Genomic DNA, 10276 nt, shown 5'->3' with positions numbered 1-10276 from the left:
CAGTCTGAGTTAGCTCCACTCTACCAAAACAATATTGGGAGCCTCTTGAATCTGCATTGACGATAACGTAATGTAAGGATGGGCCTCAGCAAGTGAGGACACACACAGCCAGCAATGGATGGGTGTACAAGTGTAGGTGCTTTTATTAAAACAATCTAAATAAACAGTGCCATTCAGTTATTTCTTAAAAAAAAATTAATAATAATCCAATAAATATTACAGTCCCAGTATCCATGGTAAAGGATAAAAACAAAGCAATAAATAGTTTAAAATCAGAGGTAAAAACAAAGTCAGAATTCCTTTCTAAAATCTCTGACACGAGACATCCATGCTGCACCTCTCTCTTCCTTTCCATCAGCCACAGAATCCATCCTCCTGCCAGCCTCCATCTTCTATCTCCCTCTCTCCTTCAGCCCAGCATATCATTCCTTCATTGTCTCCCGGACTCACCCAGTTTCAGGTCTTGCAGTCGGCAGAGACGTCCGCAGCTGCAGTCCCATACACCTATAGCTTCAGCCATGACAGCCTCTATCAGCGTGTCTGCCGTGACTCACCAAGTTGCCTTCTCCCATCTTCCTTACACCCAAATACTGCCACCTTCTGGATCCCTAAGGAGACTTCACTCAATCCCAAGCTACCCCTATGCTATTTAGCAAGGAAATGACCCACCCCTCAACCATCAATCATACGTTCCGCCCTGTGGTCCTGAACGCTTGCCTCCACTTCAGCGTACTGGCTGACTAAATTGTATTCACCTTTTTTTCTTTTAGCCTCTTTCTTTGTTCAATCCTTTATTTCTCTCCCTATCTATTGTCCAACTTCCCCTTATATGCCTCCATGGGTGCAGAGCCACAATTACGAACAATAGGAAGGTAATGAAGCATTCAAGTCAGACCACACCCTCATGTGCAGGTGTGCCCCATCTCGATAACTCCACCAACCTCCCGCAGCCGCACCAGCACACACACCCACGGAGATTGAGCTGGCTATTTATGTCATTATTTATTAGAGACGACCACAAAATGCTAACATGCCAGACCCTCTATGTCAGAGGGCTGTCCAGCCCCAGGAGACTGTCTTTAAATGTCAGCCATGGTGACTGTCTGTGTAGAATCTGCATGTTGTCCCTACATCCACGTGTGTTTAATACCTGTTTGTCATTCCAAATGCTAAACACATATGTGTGTGTTATCACAAAGTAAGCCCTGGTCCTGATTCCAGAAAGAAGCAATCAGGGCCTGATGTCACACTCAACATCACCTGTACTTCAGTACCATAGCAGTTTTCAGTGAGCATAAAAATCAAGTTTAATAAAGTGGATCAATTTGTAAAAATCAGTGAGAAAATACTGAGCCAGTTAAACATACAGTTCAGCAATACAACTGATAAACAAACATAAATCAGCCAAAGAATATAAAATCCAGGGAAAACACTTGAGAACATCCATGTCTATAGAAAAATAACATCTAGAAAAAATACAAAAATATAAAAACTTCAAACAAATCAGGTGTCAAACTACAAAGCAGGTAAGGATACAGAAAAAAAGGTTAAACAAAGTACAAATATAAAAGGAGAATTAGAAAGCAAACCACCATTTTTTTTGGCAGTGAAGTAACAGCCGGTATTATGGACCTGACCTCCCAGCTTACCGCACAAGAACTTCCTGATGTGATCCTTTATTACCCAACGATCAGCCAACAAGGTAAGATCAGGATGTGCCAATCCAAGCAGGGAAATTAAGTTTGACAGTTTCACCTCAAAACTTTATAAACCTCAAAGTAGTTTTTTTTTTTTTTTATTTACCATTAATCATGAATAAATAAATAAATCTTACACCCTACAATATAAAAAAATATCAATATTTGATCCTGAATAACTGTGGAAGGTAACATTCATTATCTCAGGTGTGTACAGTAGGGTACCTCATAACTGACTGACATCTTATCCAGAGCTGGTTCCTATCACAGTAACTGTAGAATGAATAAAGCCGGCTTAGGCAATGGACAGAAGAATGAAGGCTGTTGTTTTGTTTTTTTTTATTCTATTTCCACTACCAAACGACTGTGAGATTATGGCCTCCACTCCCTAGTGGCTCAGCAAACTCTGTACTCTGAATTCAAGACAGGCTTCTCATCTTGTTCATGCTGTGATGTATTTAACTAAAAACATTTTTAATCATTACATCAATGAATTCCTGTTCATGAGCACCACTACTGTCTTGCAGACCTCAGTGTATATTTAAAGCCGTCCATGCTGGTCACATCCCAGGCCGTATTAGCTTTTGATATTGGTATTGAAATACTGGCTTCTTGTGTTAAGAAACAAGGCGCTGATCTTTAGCCTGAAGGTGATTGCTTAATCCAGGCACGCTTCACAGACACATTTCTGAAAGTTAAAAGGTTACTTTAAGTAATGTAATAAAACAAGGACATAAATGGAGCCAGCACATTTCTGACCTTGTTTCTTTCAGTACAGTATTCTAAGAGATGCTGGCAGTTCTGGCCCAGACAGCATACTCAAGTACAACGGGCCATTATAGAGTCCACACCCAAACTAAGGAAGGAAACCGGAGTCCAAGAGAATGAATACAAGCACAGGGAGAACATGAAATTGATACTCAGAAGGTATTCCAAGGGGACTGAACAATGGTCTAAGGGCAGTGTGGTGGCAATGCTAATTACTTTAAAATTAGAATAAGAATGAACTTGATACATGAAAGCTCTTTTATTAGGGAGAGACCTCTCAGTATTAAAAACTCTCTATTATAATAAAATAATCTTGGGAAGAGAGACGAGACATGACTTTCTCAGAGAGACACTTTCACGTCCTGTGAGACGAGACTTTGTGCCAAGAGATTTAACCACGCCCGGGATCGGAAATAAAAGACAAAGAGTAGATGACAAAGTAGAACATCGTAAAGAATTCAAAAACGTTGGCATGATACACATGCAGAGCAGGTTAGAGATAATGGAAGTACAAAAATTCGAAAGTCTCAAAAAAATGTTAGTAAAGGTCACATTAGTGGAAACAAATGTAAATTATTACTCGGTGAAATAATGGAACATTGAAAAGAGATGGAATATATTGTTCAGATTTAAACTTTAAGTCGGAGACTTGTAGATCGTCTAATTCGTGTTGCCATCAGGGAAAAGTAATGTTTCTTCCCAATGAAGAGGCGTATCCACAAGAATTAGAAGATTTGTTGTTTGGTGAAAGTGAAATCCCGTGAGAGAAAATTTCGAGCCCCACGAGACAAGACTTTATGCAAAGAGATTTGGAAAAGTCCTGCCCACATCTGAAACATTTACAACCATGCACACGGTTCAATAATTTCTCATTTGTGTGAATGCTATTGTTGGACACAGTTCATGTAGAGAAAAAAAAATGATATTCACTCATGGGCAGTTATACGTTGTTTATCACGATGTAATTCCAAACATGAAATCTAAATTCAATGTGATATTGACGAAAACGTAAAAGCTAAAAGAGATTGAATATATGGACAAAGGTGATATGACAGAAGTGTGTAGATATTGTTTGGCTTTAAACTTTAAGTCGGAGACTTGTAGATCGTCTAATTCGTGTTGCCATCAGGGAAAAGTAGTGTTTCTTCCCAATGAAGAGGCATATCTGCGAAAATTAAAAGTTCTGTTGTTTGATGAAAGTGAAATCCACATATGCGAGCGGCAGAGATGCAAAGTTGCTGGCGTGTAGCACAGGCAGGGGGGTTGGCAAACGAAGTGAGCAGGGAGCAAAGCCCCCTAGTACTGTAATAATTTAAAAGTAGAGGTGTGACAATGTTTGTACAGTGATCCTATAAGCAGGGTGCCTCAGAGCCAAAATTCACAACATAACTAGTCAGACATGAGTTCCAGGTTCGAAAGACATTTTACTAGCATAAATGACTTCTATAAATCTAAATCAATACACACACAATATGTTTAGTTTCCTCCTCCACTTTTCATTAGCAAGCTTTGTCCACTTCCACCGAAATCTGACTCCTCAAGTAAGCTGTTTTTATGTTGGACCCACTACCAGAGCATTGTACCCAAGAAGCACTCCTCGATCAGGAAGAACAACCATGAAAGGAGGGAGTTCTCTCCTGGTAGCCCCCATAGAATCCAGCAGGGATGTTCCCCAGAACTACAGTTCCCACGATCTGCTCTGGGAGATCCAAACCAGAGACATACCAGAGGTGCACTGTACTGGGGGATGTTTTCCTCTTGAGAGGCAGTCTCCCTATGTGTGTCCATCATTCCTACCTTCACATCTGAGGAAGGGCACAGTGCTCATCCTGGCCAGGATGCCCATTCATCTCAACCATCCATTTATAATGACGGCCTTGTTGGCCAGATAAGGAAAGACCTTCATGTGGATGGGAGGTCCAATTTCTCTCAGCAGCAATAAAACAAACTTATAATCAAGGTAAAAAATACATAAAAATAATAAAAAACGAAACTTGTGTTCCTTTTTGGCTAGCTTTCAAGTAGGGAGTGTTATTTTTTTTTTTAATTAGTGCCTTCAGCCATACATAGATGTGCTTCTCGGGCTCCATCCTGGCATTAATGTTTTCATTATAACCAATTTCTCAGTCATTCATTGACATCCTTTCTGGCTTATTCAAGTTCATAGTCGCTGGAGGCTAAAATTCATCTTGACAATGTCTATTACTGGTTTAACTCTCTCACACCCGCATGATTTTGGGCTTTGGGATGAAATCCCCACACAGACACTGGGGCAGCATGAACCCTGCACATAGAGAGTGTCTGGGGCAGGATTTGAACTCAGTTTCATAGAGATGGGAGGCAGCAGCACTGACCACTTGGCTCCATTTCAAAATGAATCACACAGTACTCCTGCTTTACACTGAACATCTTTTTGTGGTGTTCTGTGTCTTTCCTTCTTGTATTTAGCAATTAGAAAGATTATTTGTTATGATTTGCTCCTCTATGAAATGTGGAATGATGGGTGGCTCAGTGGTTCATGCTGCTGCTTAATGCATCCATAGTTCTGGCTTTGAATTGTTGGTGCATGTTTTCTTTGTGTGTAAAAAGTTTCTTCTCACCTTCCCAAAGACATGTGTGTTACATTAAATAGAGATCTGAGTGTGGGCCCTGCCAGGTTTGGAGCTGGTTACTACCTTGCTCCCAGTGCTGCCAGGATAGGCTCTGGCATTGGATTAAGCAGGTGTGAGAATGTTTTGCTATAGCTTTTCATACTCATGTCTCTTTTTTCATTTTTTCTTTCTTGCATTTTTGTCCAAATTCCTTTCTTTATAGTTTCCACACAGACAATTAAGAAAGAGTGGACACAGCTGCAAATGACAATAAATGATAAAGGAGGAGCAGCGAGTTCAATGTCACAACCACCAGTGTGCTTAATAACAACAACAAAAAAAATTCTAAATAAATACAGCAGCAAAATCTCAAGAAACCAGACCTGGAGAATCAATCTCTCCTTGTGCTTAAAGCACACAGATGGTGATACAGTTCCTTAAGAATGTAAATAAATAAATTAAGGTAGGGGTTAATAATAATAATAATAATAATAATAATAATAATAATAATAATAATAATAATAATAATAATAATAATTTGGTGGAGTGGTGGCTCTGAGGCTAGGGATCTGCACTGGCAATCAGAAGGTTGCCGGTTCGAATCCCATAAATGCCAATAGGGACTCTGCTCTGTTGGGCCCTTGAGCAAGGCCCTTAACCTGCAATTGCTGAGCGCTTTGAGTAGTGAGAAAATCGCTATATAAATGCAAAGAATTATTATTAGATAGGGGTTGACAGAGTAAAGATAAAAACTGGAGTGCCCTGGTGACAAAGTGGTTAGTGCTGCTGCCAAAAAGCTTCAAAAATGCCAAATAAAGTTCTATCTATCTATCTATCTATCTATCTATCTATCTATCTATCTATCTATCTATCTATCTATCTATCTATCTATCTATCTATCTATCTATCTACAGTATATACGTTATATGCTGCCAAAAAGCTTGAAAAATTCTAAATAAAGTGCTATCTATCTATCTATCTATCTATCTATCTATCTATCTATCTATCTATCTATCTATCTACAGTATATACATTATATACTGCCAAAAATGTTACAGTATATGTTGCCAAAAAGCTTCAAAAATGCTAAATAAAGTGCTATCTATCTATCTATCTATCTATCTATCTATCTATCTATCTATCTATCTATCTATCTATCTATCTATAGTATATACGTTATATACTGCCAAAAATGTTATATGTTGCCAAAAAGCTTCAAAAATGCTAAATAAAGTGCTATCTATCTATCTATCTATCTATCTATCTATCTATCTATCTATCTATCTATCTATCTATCTATCTATCTATCTACATTATATACATTATATACTGCCAAGATGTTATATGCTGCCAAAAAGCTTCAGAAATACTAAATAAAGTGATATCTATCTATCTATCTATCTATCTATCTATCTATCTATCTATCTATCTATCTATCTATCTATCTATCTATCTATCTATCTATCTATCTATCTATCTACAGTATATATGTTACAGTATATTCATTCACTGAGCAAATTTCTATGTACTGCTCTACAGCTGTTTATCCATGAAATTGTCTAATCTGCCAATCACGTGGCTGCAGTGCAATGCATAAAATCATGCAAGTAGAGATTCAGTTAGGATTCACATTAAACACCAAAATGGACAAAAAATATGATCTCAGTGATTTTGATTGTGGCATGTTTGCTGGTAAGGGCAGATTTTTGAATATCTCGTGGGATTTTCTTGCACAACAGTCTCAAAACAGAGTTTACTTGCATCCCAGCCAGATCACTGTGTGAATGGCATTTGCATGGGTTCCTGATGTCTGTGTATATTTCCCTCTCATGTCCCAAAGACATGCAGGTTAGTTTCACTGGCAGCTCAGTGAGAGTGTGAGCAGGTCTTGAAATGGTAGGGCATCCTGTCCAGGGCTGGTTCCTGCCATGTGCTGCATCTGCTTTATAACAAGATTAAGAAGGTTCTGATGGGAGTGTTTAATTGGGATTGAAGTCCAGTCCTAAAAAGGAATTCTTTGGAATGTATAGCAGTCTATGAGAACAGTGATTAAACTCCTTAGCATTAGACATGAGCATCACTGGGGCTGTAAAAACAGTGCTAAAACCATTATGTCCGAGTGTCATTCAGGCAACTGTATAGACACATCTTATGTTAGCGTTTGACCTGAGAATTACTCGGTGTGTAACAAAACAAAATAAGCAACTCTTGTGTAAACGGCTGGCCCAAGTGTTACCCAGGCAATGGTAAAGATAGGTCTTCTCCTAGCCTCATAATGGCATCTTGTAAGAAATGTTTTTCAGCAGCCCAGGTGTTGCACACTCTTGACAGTGATATGAGCAGTGATGACGAAGTGAATTTGTCTTCAGGCAGTAAAATTGAAATGGACAGTGAAATCGAAAGTGATTCTGATTAATCCAAAAGTGACTCTCATGTCAATTGCACTTGTTCAGTGTGCCATTGAAAAACTGATCAGTCAGGAATGAAAATTTGCAAGGAATCACATTACTATTGTCCCAGCAGTGACGCTGGATTGTGTATTTCACCGTGCTTCAAGATATACTACACAAACGACACATTTTGACAGTGTAAATGGTATTAGCATCATCATTTTTATTATTATTATTCATTATTATTTGTATCATTATTATACTTTCTACACGTCTGACTTTGTACTTATAGTTTTTTTTCACGTTTTACAACAGAAAGATGAGATTTAATAAAAATGCAATTTTTCAAGCCACAAAATACGGCATTTTTTTTCTAGAAAAAAAACTAATGCTAAGGAGGCAACGTGAAATATAATAATGTTCTTCAAAACAAAGCAGTTTCTGTAGTATTTACATTTACTTACTTGTGTGACGCCTTTATCCAAGGCAGTGATACAACTGATTACATTTCTTTTGGTTTTCCAATTGGAGCTCAGTCAGGTCAAGTAATTTGCTTAGGGTCGCACAGTGTCAGTAGTAGAATTTGAACCCAAATCATCAGGGTTTAAAGTCCACCCACTGCACCATGCTGCATGCCTACTAAATTAAATATTATGACAACTAAATGACAATATTATGACAACCAGCTTTTAAAAGGAAAATTATTTAACAAAAATATGTTTGGAGGGCATCATGTGTATTACTTGTTAGACTTTATAAAATGTTCAAGTTCCTTAGGTAATCTTTTATTATCCATACATATTCTGACCATCTACCAGCACATATTCCCTAAACATTTTAAAGCATTGCCTGTTATAAAACCATCATTTGCTTGAAGGCTATTTATTATTAAAAATGATAAAGGACCACAAGGTCAAGGTAAATCTGCTCAGAGCAAAGCAGGCTTAGATGAAAATAACATAATATTCTTAAACACCGTTGTGAGGGCCAATGAAGAAAGCAACTCTGAATAGTTTCCAGGCTGTTGAAGGGCCCACTCACACCCACGGCAATATTTATGTGAGTCGGCTTATAACTGTCAATTAAAATAACATTAAAGTCTTTTGGATGTGGGAAAAAGGACAGAATACCCAAAGAAAAGTTCCCACGGATAAGGAGAGAACATTGTGGAGCATCTGGGCCAGCAGTGCCAATGGCCAGCTTCACCATGTACCTATATTTTATCTATTTCAATAGGTCTGCTGAAAAAGGTTTAAATAGCAGATTTGAAAGGTGAACTTTGATGAGCAAAAGATCTTCAAATTCCAGAAGTCTAAAACAGATTGAGTTCCAGGAAATGTGAATTCATCATGTTTTTACCTTTTACCTGCGCCCAAGGTAAGATTTCAGTATGGTGGGCTGATTATAGGGGAGCTGCCTGCAAGGCAATCGAGAAATAAAAGGTGAGGGACAATGGCAGTAAGAACATGAGCCTTTATATTATAAACAATGCATGATTTCTTGCCATTCTTTAAAGGGATTTCTTGCAGGTTTTGCTTCATTTTTTCACTCCTGTTCTTCTTCAGACAGTTTGATTGGCCGAGCACATAGCAATTATTTGAGTCCAGACGTATCTTTCTTCGGATGTTTTTCTGAGTTGGTTTGTATTTAGTGCATTTCTTGTAGATTTATATGACAGTAGACTTTAAGAGCATTCTCCTTTTAAAGTTTTTTTTTTTATTCCTGAGGTGCATTCCTGAGGTGGCCCAAATCAATAACGGCACCAAAATGTTTACTCTGTTTTTTCACTAACTTTGCTTGGTTTATTGTTATCATTTCTATTTTTAATGGTTTTTGATTGCATGATGGGTATGTATTGATGTGTGTGTATGTGATATGTGGGCTTTGTAGGGCACGATCCCAGGTTATAATATTGTAATGACCTCGCTGAATGAACAATGCAGAAGCCATTTTTCTGAGTGATTCCAAAGGTGACGTAATCATTTCCAAAGATATGAAGTGTGTGGATCTCAAAGACACCCCTAAACAATAAGGCAAGTCCACCTTCGTCCTGGCTCTTTCTTGCCTTTCCCTCACTCATTCCCTTGTCTTAAATCTGTATTTTCACACTGTCCAATGTAATCCTCTCTTCCTGACATTTTGATGCCAGTTTGTCAGCATTTATCTCTTACCCTGTGAATTCATAGCTTTTATCCTGGTCTCAACTGAAGCCCTATCTCCCACTCCACAGAGCTCTGCAGGAGAATAGCATTAGGAACATTCAATTCACTTTTAATTCGCTTTTCCTTGAAATTGTCATGGTGGCCACATGCATGTCATGTTTCAGTTAGTGATTTGAATCTTTGTACGTTTTCCAATTTCCTTCCTTTTCTCTTTCATTCAATAGTTAATTAATTTTATTTCCTGCCATTTTTACACATTAAGCCAAGTGGGACAGGCCCTCTGTTCTCTAATCTAATCTAAACTAAAGCATTTATAAAGAGGTAATGTATTTCTGTGTAATATAGCAAATTAAAATAACTTCTCTTTGGAATGATCTGAACGTGCCGTAAGTGGGTAATACTGTGGCTCTCAGAACTTCATACTTCAGAATAAGGCTTGTGAATTTATGATTAATGCTTAGTAAGATGAGATGAAGCTCTCGTATTCATCAGTCATTACCAGCCTATCACAAACCACTTTACTGGTGCTTCGTAAGTATTATTAAGATTAAAAGAAACCTGTTAAGGTCTTGTTGTATACCATTTAATAAGTAATACAGGCAACTGAGGCAGTACCATTATTATGTTTGGACTACAATTGGCAATACCAATTCATTATTAGGTATGAC

The sequence above is a fragment of the Erpetoichthys calabaricus genome, chromosome 2, assembly GCF_900747795.2.
Source record: "Erpetoichthys calabaricus chromosome 2, fErpCal1.3, whole genome shotgun sequence".
Lineage (NCBI taxonomy): Eukaryota > Metazoa > Chordata > Cladistia > Polypteriformes > Polypteridae > Erpetoichthys > Erpetoichthys calabaricus.
The sequence above is the reverse complement of the archived record's forward strand: the minus strand, read 5'-3'. Positions refer to the sequence as shown.